This window comes from Typopeltis vanoorti, chromosome 18 (assembly GCF_054136105.1).
Source record: "Typopeltis vanoorti isolate ZY-2024b chromosome 18, IOZ_Tvanoo_1.0, whole genome shotgun sequence".
Lineage (NCBI taxonomy): Eukaryota > Metazoa > Arthropoda > Arachnida > Uropygi > Thelyphonidae > Typopeltis > Typopeltis vanoorti.
In genome coordinates this window covers 97,725,509-97,740,174 of record NC_143566.1, presented here as the reverse complement: position 1 = coordinate 97,740,174, position 14,666 = coordinate 97,725,509, and the positions used below count along the sequence as shown (strand labels likewise).

General features: G+C 36.0%; 1 protein-coding gene across 10 annotated transcripts in view; it reads right to left on the bottom strand.

Moving 5' to 3' along the window:
- LOC150096973 (centrosomal protein of 76 kDa-like) overlaps positions 1–14,666 on the bottom strand; it is a 224,173-nt gene that overhangs the window by 33,734 nt on the left and 175,773 nt on the right. The gene's annotated exons all lie outside the window — the stretch shown is intronic.

The window sequence follows — 14,666 nt, the reverse complement described above, 5'->3', positions numbered from 1 at the left end:
ACAACATGCATTTATGGCATTTTGAACTTTTTGGCACTTTGTCATATGCTTTTTCTGGATCTGCAAACCTTACATACAGATCCTTGGTATATTTCCATGATTTCTCAACTATTTGTCTTAAAGTCAAAATCTGATCCTGACAACACTGAATCATATTGATAACAGAAGAATAAGAACAAGCAGTATGCAAGTTTACCTTACACAATTTTTCTCTGCTTATTCTCAAGTATGCTTCCATAATTCATACCAGGAACATAAGGAAATTCCTCTATTATTCTCACATACAGTTTTATTTCTATTTTTGTGGATTTTATACTTCCATATTTCAGCATTTCTTGTCAGACATCACCATAACTCATATATATTAGTATTAATTCCAATCTGGCTGGTTTTCTCTAATTAAAATTAAGGCTGTCTTGCAAAAATCATTCAAAACACTACAATTTAACTTTTAACCAGACCATACAAGCAGGAGTAAATTAAACAGAAATGTTCTAAAAATGAAACTGCTTTGGTCCAGTATGATGGCGTTTAAAAAAAAGTTGGTTTATTTCAGTTCAATGTTGCAAAGTGTAAGGTTTTCAAATTTGGTAAGAAACGATGGAACACAAAGTATACACTCAGTGGGGAAACTTTAAAGTTTCTACCATGGAAGAGGTAGAGGAGATGAGAGATCTGGGAATGGTGGCAGACAAGAACCTGAAATTCAAGAGCCACATTGCACTTTTTTGTGAAGACATCATATTGGATAATGGCAATGATGCAAATGACCCTGACATGCAGAAATACAGAGGTTATAACGCCATTGTGTATAAGATCTTGATCAGGTCTCATATAGATTATTGTGCACAGATTTGGTTGCTGAGTTTTCATGGTAATGAAGATATTCGAGGATCCAGAGAAAATTCACAAAGATGGTCAGCGGTCTTTGGAATGTGGAGTATAAGGACTGATTGAGAAAATATAAGTTGCAGAGCTTGTGAATAGGAGGAAGAGGGGAGAGGATATGATTGAGACATATAAGCTATGTCATGAGTTGTTATCAGGTTGACATGGAAGAGATTTTTCATAGAATGAGAGAAAGGATAGAACAAAAAAAGCATCACTGGAAACTCTATAAGAAGGTGTGAACAGAGGAGTGCAGCGCAGATTCTTTGCATGGAGAGTGGTTGGTGAATGGAATACATTGCCTTAGTGTGCGGTGAATGTAACATACTGAATCAGTTTATAGCACGGCTGGATGAGCATTGTGTGATAGTGTGTACCTCCGGCAATGAGTCTCTGACTCCATGGAGGTCAGATGTTAATAATAATAATAACTTTGTGTTTAACCTATTTAACTATTAAACTCATTAAGAGATTGAGTTTTCAAACACTTTTTAACCAAAATAAAAATCATTAATTTACAAATAATACAAATATATACAACATCAAATCAACATAACTTATCTACTGAAACACCAACGTATTCTGCAGTTTGCAGAATACATTGGCATCTGAAATGCAATTCATGCTATTTGAAGAATACACTGAAACATGAAAAAATGCTTTCTACAGCTTTCCTTTAATAACATAGGCCAATAATTATTATCCTATAATTAAAGATGCCAAAAAATTATATTTTTGGTTTCATCCATTATCCACATGTAAACAAACAAAATTTGCACGTGAAGTCACTTCACAACTGGACTATTTGTATACAGAAGCTAATGACTTTGCATCAATTGCCTTAGTATCCCATAATGCAATGACATATCATTACAGACATGTAAAATACTAGGCATTATGGAAAGGGCCACTTCTGACCTTTATTGAGGTCAGAATTTACATAATCAGTGGGAGCCAGACCTGAAAGTGATACCAAGGTTGAAGTAATGCAAAAGTCATATTTCCATATACAAGTAGTCAAAAGGAAGGTGTCACGTTTTATTACTAAAATACCCTGGATTAAATGTTGAAAGTTTTTCACTTTAGCAGTCTTTCAAAGTAATCATTGCAGTGAACTACCTTTATCTTCAGTATTCATGTCAACTTTATCATCTGATTGCTTTTATAGTATGTTGATATTTCATTTCTAAGCATAGCCTCCAGAACATTTTGCCACCCTCCTTATATATATATATATATATATTCATTTTTAATATTAACTGACTTAAAACCCGAGAATTATAACAAAATGAGATTTATTTGAAAATGCAACATGTTTCGTCGAGATTGACAATGGAGATTGAAGAAAATAGCTCCATTTGTTTCCTAGATGTTAAACTCACCAAGACACCTGAATCAATAAAAGTCTCTATATTTAGAAAGCCAACACACACGGACAGATATCTGCATGCATCCTCACATCATCATCCAGCACAAAAGTTGGGTATTATATCAACTCTTGTGAATCGTGCAAGATCTGTACTGTCGGATGAAGAAGAACTAAAAAAAGAACTACAACATCTTAAATGGACCTTTAAAAACAATGGCTACTCTTTAAAAAGTATTAACAACCAATTATCCCACCGTCAACATAGCAACGTAGAGACACAGGATGACTCCAAAGGTCATATCGTCTTGCCATATATCAACACACTATCCAAAAAGCTGAGTAGAATCCTAAAGAAGTTTAACATACAAACGTGCTTCTCGACTCTGCCAAAATCAAGATGATGTTTCAACAACTATAAACAATCTCAAAACCTTCTACAATTCCCAGGTGTATACAAGGTCACATGTGAGTGCGGAAAGCCTTACTATGGGCAAACGGAGAAATCTATCCTACTGCGTCTCAAGGAGCACCAGAGAGACATTGCTTATAAGAGAACCAGAGCAACTGCTCTGTCGGGCCATGTCCTGTTTTCCATAAACACGAACAACGAAAGCCGCCAACATGAGATAAATTGGACATCAACTTCAAACCTACACATTTGCCATGATGAGGTGGAACGCCACATTGTGGAGTCAAAAGAAATCACCTTAGACCCGCTTCATAAGAACAATAATCTCAGCTATAATTTGCCTGACTCTTTCAGCTCTACTATCAGATACTGGAGATCGCGTGGTTCCACACACGCACAAGTGTACAACAATAGAACTTTAACTTGGACTATAGCTCAAGTTCCTAATAACTGTAATTCACAGTCGAATATTGTGACTTTATAATTGTATAGCTTTAGAGTGTCTCAATGTTATTTTCAGTGTCTTTTAATATCTTTCTATGTTCTTAACGCCTGATGAAGTCAATCTCGACGAAACATGTTGCGTTTTCAAATAAATCTCATTTTGTTATAATTCTCCGGTTTTAAGTCAGTTAATATTAAAAATGAACAAATACCAACCCCGAGTTAATAATAGTAGTCATATATATATATATATATATATATATATATATAATATCCACAGTTTTATAAGACTCCCACTCACAAAAGATTGTAAACCTACAATACACTGGTATCCAAAAGATAAGAATGAACTACATATTTACCTGTATATGAAAAAATTTTCATGACTACTGCCAAATGTGGACATAAATTTATTGCCAGCATACTAATAAATTATATCACACAAAAATTGCAATATTTTTGTGTGATATAATGCAAAATTAAATTGCAATATATTTTTGACAAAAGTTACAAATTTCCTAAGGACATAGTTAAAGAATTAATGAACAGTGCTTACAGAAAGCTATGCAGAGAGACATTTCAGTATGGAATATGTCCACCACAAATTGCGATGCAGTTCTCACAATGTCGTGCCATGTGATTCAGGAGTTCTTGATGCAAACCAGCCCACTCCTCCTTCAGAGCTAGGATAAGGCCTTGTTTGTTTTCTGGAGGGGAATTTCGAGCAGCAATGCATCTTCCTATTGTGTCCCAACTGTGCTCTATGGGTTTGAGACCTAGGAAAAGTGCTGGCTACTCAATTCGATTAATATCCTTGGTCTCAGAAGTATCTCCACTGCTCATGTATGATGTGGTGTGGCATTATCATCCATAAAAATGAATTCTTCATCTACAGTACCACGTAACAATTGAACATGATGTTAAAGAACTTCATTGCAATATTGTTCACCAGTCATGGTCCCATTTTCCAACACTTCTAGCTTGGTGTGTCCATTAAGCATAGCACTGCACAGCACTGCCATATCTATCCCTTTCAAGGACATTCTTGTGATTGTAAGCAGTAAACTTTCATGCCATATCAAGTATCATCTAGAATCAGAGGAAAGACTAAAACAACTCTCATTGGTAAAGTATACATTAGCCTGTTGGTGTCTATCCAATTTTTATGAATACAACACCACTGAAAGTGGGCTCTACGATGAGCTGTGGATAAAGGGAAGCAGACTACAGGCCTTTGGATGTATAGGCTTATTTGTTGTGGGCATCATGCCACAGTTTGTTGAGATATCCACATACCTGTGCTTGAATGGAGCTGACTTCTTGGTGAATCAATTATTTTTCCTGTTATAACCAAAAGTTGTGTGTGGAATGAGTAATTTGGCTAGGCATTGGGAGAATGTGAGGATATCTAGATATTGTTGTGAACAGTGAAAGACAACACATGGCAGAGAGAGTAGTTTGTATGTTTCCCAGGTATGACAATGATACGTTGAGGCAGAGAGCAAAGATAATGAATGGTATATCAGTAAAAATATTATTATTATTATTATTACATAACACCTCCAGGGAGTCCAAAGACTCATTGAGGGGGGAGCACCTACTCTACAACTCTCTGCCTCCACCAACTACACCGAACTGCAACTATCATCATCATCTACAGCAGGGCTGTCCAACCTTAGGTAATCCGAGGGCCACATTTAAAAAAAAAGATTTATCCGAGGGCTGCATCACAATGTGTATCTAGTAATATGGCAAGCAGCAGTGATACAACCTCGATAGCTGAAGAAACAAATAACATTAATCATGCACTCACGTTCCCGGTGAGCACCCAGAGCATGCACGTTGGAACAAAACAGTATAAGAACACTTCTTTGACATACCTAATGTTTGTAAAACACGTGGGTGTATAGTGATGTAAAAACACCATATAAAATTACCACCATCACGATTATCGATTAATGATAGAATTAAAATATCTAATACGCATTCAATTCAAATTGTTATTTTATTTATTTTTGCTCGTGAAAATCAAAACCCACAGGCAGGCTGCATGCAATGCTTTAGACAGCTCTGATCTACACCATCGCCATCTACCACCCATCATAACCACTAGTATTTTCACAGACAATCACAATATGTGATTGTCTGTAAATAACTGTGTTACAGTTATTTACAGTACATGAAGAGAATGGAATAGAGCTTGTAATTCTGTGAGATAAGCTTAAGGAATGATTGGAATAGTATAAGAGTGATGAACTGCATTTGAATGGTTTTTCAGTGAGTCATCCAGGACATCCTCTTAAACGATGACTTCTAAGGCTGGAACAGGCCATGCTAGGCCTAAATCCTTGATACGCATGATGATGATGATTATCTATAAAGGCTGCTACCGGAAGGAAGTGTTATGAGTGATGTGAATAATGTATTAGAGGAGGTTAGAGATGATGCAATTGAACAGGAGAATGGACTATGTAAGCTACTGAAGTGATTGTGAATGGAGATGAGAGTAGCATGAAATATGAGAATGTAATAACAGGAATGCAAATTGGACAGAGTGGACCAGAGAGGTACAGTATAAGAAGTACAGTATCAGTATAAGAGGGGATTCTGAAACCAGTAATAAATGCATGTATAGGGATTGCCAGGAATACATGGGGAGTAGTTCAGTTGGAGCAGATGTGTATAGGAAAAAGATAAGGGTGAGAAGACAGAAGCAGGTGTGGAAAGTCATAGGTGAGGGGAAGGAAATGTTGCAGTTATTTACAAATGCCAGGAGTATGAAATTGTTGCACTGATTCCGTTTATTATTTAACCAGAAATAGCTCGAATAAAAACAAGGTTAGATCATAATGATATCCTGACAGGAATAGAAATGGAAGGATATGATATTTTTCATAAGGATAGGAAGGGCTAGAAGGGAAGGGAAGTACTGCTAATAGCAGGGAAATTATGCACTATGAATAAGAGCAGGGATGAGGGAGTGTTATGAGAAAATAGAAGGAAAGAGGAAGTGTTATGAGAAAATAGAAGGAAAGAGGAAGTGTTATGAGAAAATAGAAGGAAAGAGGAAATGGAAGAACCACAGAAAGAGAAAGATATGACAAGTTTAGATAATACAGGAGCAAGATAAGGAGATGAAAGGAAGGCGGGTAAGCAAGAGAACAATGAGAAAGAGTCAGAGAAAAGGGAGAGTCAGTGATGCAGAAGAGAAAGGAATGGATAAATCTATGAGAGATGTGATATAGGGAGATTCAATAATCTATGGTGCATAAAACAGAATAGTAGAGGAGTGCCTGCCTGGAGGAACAATACAGTACAGCGATGCTCTGGAGAGGTGAGATAGTGTGAATTGTGGTGAGAAATCTGAAGTAATGCTAGATTGTACAGCAGAAAAGTGCGAGAGGATATTGCTAGATATGACAATGCACAATTAAGGAAAACATGGCAATAATGAATGACATGATATTAACAGTATGTCAGAAGTGAGGTCATACTGGTATACTTTGATAAGAGAAGAAAATAACTATATGTGAGAAATGGGCTGCATTTGAATATAGAAAGACACTGGCATCTGGAGAGACTTCTGTTCTCTGAGCAAATAATAGCACCAAAGCAGGGAAACTAGAGTTGCTAAGAGAGATGGTAAAAAGGTGGTTTCTTGTGAAGATAGTCATTTGGGAGATGGGAGAATGTATGGTAAATTGCATAGTCAAATGTAATATGAAGGGAATAATAGTATGTATAGAAATAGTGATAATGTACTAATGTTTCTCTGGACAAATTGCAGGAGTATCAGGAGTAAAACAGAATGAATTGGTGGTATTAATAGCCTCATCTATCCAAAAAATGTTGATATCAGGTGAAACATTGTTCACAGAAGATGATGTCCTGAGTGTAATAAAAATAGAAGAGGATAGTACATTTCAGTAGGACAAGAAGGTAAACATGGTGGTGGAGTGTTACTATGATAATATGAGTTGTATCCTCTCAGAATTGAGAATTTGGAGGGAAATGGTTTTGAGAGTGTACAGTATATAGGCAGAACAGGATATTTAATGTGTTGCTATAAACCAGGAATAAAAAGTGAACAGCAGGAGATATTCAGGCAGTTCAGCTTAGCAAGTGCAAAACGAGTGATTATTATGGGATATTTAAACTATAGCAGTATAATTTGGAAACAGAAACAGCATATAGTAGTAGCATGGGAATAGAATTTCTGGATGTCTTAAAAGACAAATGTCTTATGTAACATATAGTGGAGGATTTCGATTTTTGAAGAGTTTTGAATTTGGTCTTAGCATCAGAGGATCTCAATGTAACTGAAATATTCCTGATCCCAGTTGGCAAGAGTGACCATGTAGTATTGACTTGAAAGGTAACAGATGTGCAGAAGTATCAAGAAGAAAGGAATTTATGTGGAATTATAAAGCAAGTAATTATAATAATAATAGAAATGACTAGTGCATGGAGCTAGTGAAGAAATATTTATGGCATGTTGCATACCTAATGTGAAAAACATTTTTGGTATAAAATGGATGGTTAATGAAATCAAATAAGAACGAAATATGAAAAAGAGGTTACGGAGAGCAGTTGCATAAGGAATATAAGATTCAGGCCAGGAAAATTACACATCACATATCCATGAAAATGGGGGGGGGGAGTCTAGTGACCAATGCAAATTATATAGTAAGTTGTTTAATGTTCACTTTGTTGAGGTATTTCATCTTCGTAAAGCAGGTTTTATTCCTAGAGCTCTGTGTGTGCGTGCGTGCGTGCGCGCATGTATGTGTGTAGGAGGGATAAAGTTTTAGAAGTGCATGAGGATAATGTATTTTGAATAATGAGTAGTCTGGAAGTCAATAAGGCAGTGGATGAAATTTCACCATTTGTTTTATGAGAATGAGCTATGGAATTGACATATCCATTACTCTGGCTGTTCATTGAAAGTATCTTTATGACAAAGGTGTTGAAGGAGTAGAGGGAGGGTAAGATAGTGCTACTACATAAGAGTGGTAATAAAATAGAGGCATGAAACCACAGGCCAGTTTTTATTTCTTTCGTAGTTGTAGAGATTTTGTAGAAATTAATGAGAGATTTTACAAAAAATTGGGCAGACAAGGGTAATGTTTTGTGTGAGAGTTAGCATGGATTTGTTACAGGACACTCTTTTTTTTAGTATTCTAATTGCCTTTTATAATAAAGTTATAAAAACAGTTGATAAAGGAAATACATATACTACAACTATATTTTTTAAATTTTACAAAGGCATTTGACAGGGATACTAAAAACCACTATTTAAACTGCAGCACAAGGATATACATATCAGACTAGTGAAATCGATTGGAGACTGGCTACCTTACAAAGTGTTGTATATAAGGGAGCATATCAAGGAAGAAAAAACTTACAAGTGGAGTTCTATGGGGCTTTTTAATCTTTATGTTAGTGGATTGCAAGAAGGAAGGATATCAATTTGTTTGCAGATGATGCAGAACTGGCAAGGGATAACAGTGCACATGTTGTGGCCCTTCATGACGATTTGAATAAGCTAGATGGTGGATGAATGAATACAGATACCAATTTAATGCAACAAAATGTAAGATCATAAAATAATATATGATCTTACATTTACATAATAGAATAAGCTCCACAATTTTTAAAAATGTCCCAATAGAACAAGCTGGCTTCAGACCAAATCGTGGGTGTTGTGACCAGGTTCTCTCTTTGGTAACTCACATAGAAGCTGGTTTTCAAAAAGATTTAAAAACATCAGCAGCATTTATTGATTTGTCAACAGTCTTCGACACCGTTTGGAGACAAGACCCTCTATATAAATTATATAAAATTATCCCATGTAAAACAATAGTCCATATTATTAACAATATGCTAAGAGATAGAAGATTTATAGTGACTATAGGTAATAAAACTAGCAGTGAAAGGAAGTTAAATAATGGACTGCCACAGGGATCTGTTTTATCTCCATTATTATTCAATCTGTATATATATATCTGATCTTCCCATCACTACATCAGGGAAATTTTGTTATGCCGACGATATAGCAATAACTACACAGCATAAATCATACAGAAGAAATTCTAAAAGCTGACTTAACTATTCTGGATGAATATTTTAAAAGAAGGAGACTCTGCTTAAATAGGAGCAAAATGGTAATATCTTGTTTTCATCTAAATAATAACTTGGCAAATGTGAAACTAAAAATTGAATCGAACAAGACTATACTTCCATATAATACATTCCCTAAGTACTTGGGAGTCAAGTCACGCTTGACCATTCTCTCACTTTCCGGCAACATCTTTCAAACTTGGCACATAAACTAAGGACATGTAATAATATCCTACAGAGACTCTGTGGCACTACCTGTGGTTCTAGAGCCTCTACTCTTCGGACAACAGCCCTTGCTTTGGTATTCTCAAGTGCTGAATATTGTGCTCCTGTGTGGCTAAATAGCCCTCACACAAGGATTATCAATTCTCAATTGAACAATACCTTAAGATTAATTACAGGCTCTATTAGATCGACCCCAACATATTGGTTACCTCTTTTAGCAGGCATTATTCCTAGAGAACTATGTAGATTGAATTCTTTAGTCCATGAATTCCAAAAAATTGCTGGTAATCCAAACTTACCTATTCATCAGGATCTCCCAACTCTTAACGTCAATAGATTGAAATCTCGCCATCCATCAATACGAGCAGCAGAAGAACTAGTGCTAAATAATTTTATTTCTTTATCAAAGTGGGAAGAAACATGGAAGGAAAATACGAAAGAACATTTGCATAACATCTATAAAGGTGATCAAATCATCACAGGATCAGATCTACCTCGTAAAACATGGACATTACTAAATAGAATTCGGACAAATCATGGCCTATGTGGAGAAACTCTCTATAAATGGAACAGACAAACATCTCCAGAATGTGACTGTGGTGCTCCACGACAGACTATGCAACATATTGTAACAGAATGCATCTTCCGTGCTTATCGGAATGACTGGAATGACTTTTTACAAGTGGCTCCTGTGACCTGTGACCTGGATTACGAACTTAGATCTGAATTTATAATGATATATATGTTTCTTTTCCTTATTATAACATATTAAGACTTTTACTTTTAACTCTTATTTTAGTTTTCAAACTTCTTGGATTAGATCTGTGTTTTCCTTCAAAGTTTTAACTTAAAATATTTTAAATTCTTCAATTCTGTTAATATATAATGACATCATGATACTCTTTTTTAACATCATATTTTTGCCATTGTACTAGAACCTTCATTGTTTAATCTTTATGCTAGTGGATTGCAAGAAGGAAGGATATTAATTTGTTTGCAGATGATGCAGAACTGGCAAGGGATAACAGTGCATATGTTGTGGCCCTTCATGACGATTTGAATAAGCTAGATGGTGGATGAATGAATACAGATACCAATTTAATGCAACAAAATGTAAGATCATAAAATCTGGGATTCATCCATGGAAAGTTGCTTAGTTTACTGGTGAAAATATACTAGAGGAAGTGGAGAAGCAAGGGGGATCTTAATCTTCTATTGATAATCAACAGAAATTTGAAGTTGAGGAGACATATCATGAAGATGGTAGAGGTTACCCAGAGAAAAGCACAATAGTGAGACAAATGATAAAATGGTTCTTTTCCATTGTGTAAAGCCCTAATCACATCCGGATTACTTTGCTCAAATCTGGTCATTGGGATTTGAAAGAGATAAATTATCCTTGGGCAGGAAGATAACAAAAATTATATCAGGGCTGTATAATGTTAGCTATAAAGATAAACAGATGGAATGCAGACTGCAAAGTTTGATAGATAGAAGATGAAGTGATATGGCTGATACATTTAAACTGTTGAGAGGTGGTTAGAGGACTGATGCTGGGGAGATGTTTTGTATGGCAGAACAAAGATGAAGGAGAAAGGACAAGGACCATCCCTGGAAGCAGTGAATGCAAGTAATGAGTAAGAGGGTGAGAAGAGGCTTTTTCGCATGAAGGGTGGGTTGACCATAGAATGCATTACCTGACAGGGCTGTGAAAGCATGAATAGTGAACAAATTTAAGGAATGTATGACAGACTGTGTGTCATCCAAGATCGGCCTCTCACAATAAGTTTTGTGACTCTGTGAAGGTCCTAATTCATAACAATAATAATATCCAAACTACCAACCCTTCACAGTTCAACACAGTTGTTCAAGCTTTATTTCAAGTTTTCAGCATTATTAAGATTATCTGCTAACTGTAGAAATAATGGGATCTTTCTAACAAGTTTCAAAGCCATATGCTGCGATGATATCAGTTGGCTATGAAAGAAAAACAATAAGTCAAAAATACGCGTGGATAGGCTTATGTGTTCGTCAGACATGTTATGATAGGTTTCATGGTATAAAAAGAACACAGATGGTTAAGCAAATAACTATTTATTAACTTAAAAGCTAATATTTCGCTGGTAATATATCCAGCATCTTCAGAGCACACAACACAAAGTTTGTTACAAAGGCAAGACAACCACAATCCAGTGTAACAGTGGGGACAGTATAAGTAATTGCAGCGTGCAACATAAGACTAAAGTCCTAATATGGCGCCATCTAGGTTTAAAAAAAAAAAAAAATCAAAGTTTTGAAATAGTAGTCCAAATGATAAAAAATCAAAGTAATAAATATTAATTTGGTCTTAGGATGACTGTCTCCCAAATCTTTGGTAGATTTATGCAGCCATACTTGTTAAGGTTTGGGGTATGTTTCAAGGCTTCTGTTGATTCCAGAAACAACCTCTCTGACTTGTAGAAGCTTCTGTGCATTACTTTTGTTTCTTTCCAATTGATCCTGTGTGTAAGGGTATCCAAAGCATGGTCTGCCAGACCCGACTTACCATAGCGAAAGTGTCGGATATATTTTTTTGTGTTCACTGAGGCGGATGTCCACATTTCTTCCTGTCTGTCCGTAGTAGGCTTGATGGCAGGAGCAGGGCACTTCATAGACACCAGGATGTGATAAAGGAGTGCATTTGTCCTTAGGTGAACGGATGAGAGTTGCTAATTTTTTATAAGGTTTAAATACTGTGCGTAATTGGTGTTTGTTAAGCACCCTAGATATCTTTTCAGATGTGCCTTTAATGTATGGGATGGTGATTGTTTTGTTGTAGTCTTCTGTGGTAGATAGAGGGGATTTATGGGTAGCATTTAGTATGTTATCTATTTTACGGGGATTATAACCATTGTTTAAGAAGGTTTGACGTAGGTGAGAAAGTTCAGCAGTGAGAGCAATGTCATTGGAACAGATTGCTCTAGCTCTATGGGTTAGTGTTTTTAAGATACCATATTGTTGAGAAGGGTGGTGGTGTGATTGTTTGTGTAAGTATCTCCCTGTATGTGTGGGTTTTCTGTAAACAGAAAATGATAAGGAACCTTCTGGAAGACGTGTGATCAGTGTGTCCAAGAAAGGCAGGCAGTCATTAGCTTCTAGTTCCATTGTAAAGTGGATTTTAGGATGCTGGCTATTTAGATGCACTAAAAATGTATTCAATGTATCTGGGCCATGTGGCCAAATGGCAAACACATCGTCAACATAGCGTAGCCAGAGGCTAGGTTTGAGAGTGGCTGTGTTGATAGCTAATTTTTCCAGATGTTCTATGTAGAAGTTGGCTAAGGGGGGAGAAAGAGATGAACCCATAGCTGTCCCATCTAACTGTTTGTATATTTTCCCTTTCCATGTAAAATAACCTGCCTGTACTGTGAATTTAAATAGCTGGTATATATCTGGAGGAAAATGGTGAGTTTTGATATCACCTCATTATTCACTAAATTACCACTGACTGAAACACTTAACTTACTAAATTCACAATTTTCCCCAGATATATACCAGCTATTTAAATTCACAGTACAGGCAGGTTATTTTACATGGAAAGGGAAAATATACAAACAGTTAGATGGGGCAGCTATGGGTTCACCTCTTTCTCCCCCCTTAGCCAACTTCTACATAGAACATCTGGAAAAATTAGCTATCAACACAGCCACTCTCAAACCTAGCCTCTGGCTACGCTATGTTGACGATGTGTTTGCCATTTGGCCACATGGCCCAGACACATTGAATACATTTTTAGTGCATCTAAATAGTCAGCATCCTAAAATCCACTTTACAATGGAACTAGAAGCCACTGACTGCCTGCCTTTCTTGGACACACTGATCACACGTCTTCCAGAAGGTTCCTTATCATTTTCTGTTTACAGAAAACCCACACATACAGGGAGATACTTACACAAACAATCACACCACCACCCTTCTCAACAATATGGTATCTTAAAAACACTAACCCATAGAGCTAGAGCAATCTGTTCCAATGACATTGCTCTCACTGCTGAACTTTCTCACCTACGTCAAACCTTCTTAAACAATGGTTATAATCCCCGTAAAATAGATAACATACTAAATGCTACCCATAAATCCCCTCTATCTACCACAGAAGACTATAACAAAACAATCACCATCCCATACATTAAAGGCACATCTGAAAAGATATCTAGGGTGCTTAACAAACACCAATTACGCACAGTATTTAAACCTTATAAAAAATTAGCAACTCTCATCCGTTCACCTAAGGACAAATGCACTCCTTTATCACATCCTGGTGTCTATGAAGTGCCCTGTTCCTGCCATCAAGCCTACTACGGACAGACAGGAAGAAATGTGGACATCCGCCTCAGTGAACACAAAAAATATATCCGACACTTTCGCTATGGTAAGTCGGGTCTGGCAGACCATGCTTTGGATACCCTTACACACAGGATCAATTGGAAAGAAACAAAAGTAATGCACAGAAGCTTCTACAAGTCAGAGAGGTTGTTCCTGGAATCAACAGAAGCCTTGAAACATACCCCAAACCTTAACAAGTATGGCTGCATAAATCTACCAAAGATTTGGGAGACAGTCATCCTAAGACCAAATTAATATTTATTACTTTGATTTTTTATCATCTGGACTACTATTTCAAAACTTTGATTTTTTGTTTTTTTTTTTAACCTAGATGGCGCCATATTAGGACTTTAGTCTTATGTTACACGCTGCAATTACTTATACTGTCCCCACTGTTACACCGGATTGTGGCTGTCTTGCCTTTGTAACAAACTTTATGTTGTGTGCTCTGAAGATGCTGGATGAACTTATTTAAGTTAATAAATAGTTATTTGCTTAACCATCTGTGTTCTTTTTATACCGTGAAACCTATCATAACAAATCAAAAATAACTGGATAGCGTTACATCAGTATGTAAAAAAATGCAACTTTTTCTTTTAGTCATCCATTAAATTTTGATGATTTAATCACACACAACTCTATTTATGTAAGCTTCCACAAAAAGGTCATAAAAATTAAATGAAATAAAATACATACTATCAAAATTAAGTATTTAGTGAAATATGTAATGTATTATTAATGTAAAATATGTAATATAATATTAAAATATGTATTTAACCCAATTCTGGGTTAAATACATAATATTGTTAGAATGGTTAAATACATATTGTTGGAAACTGCTGCACA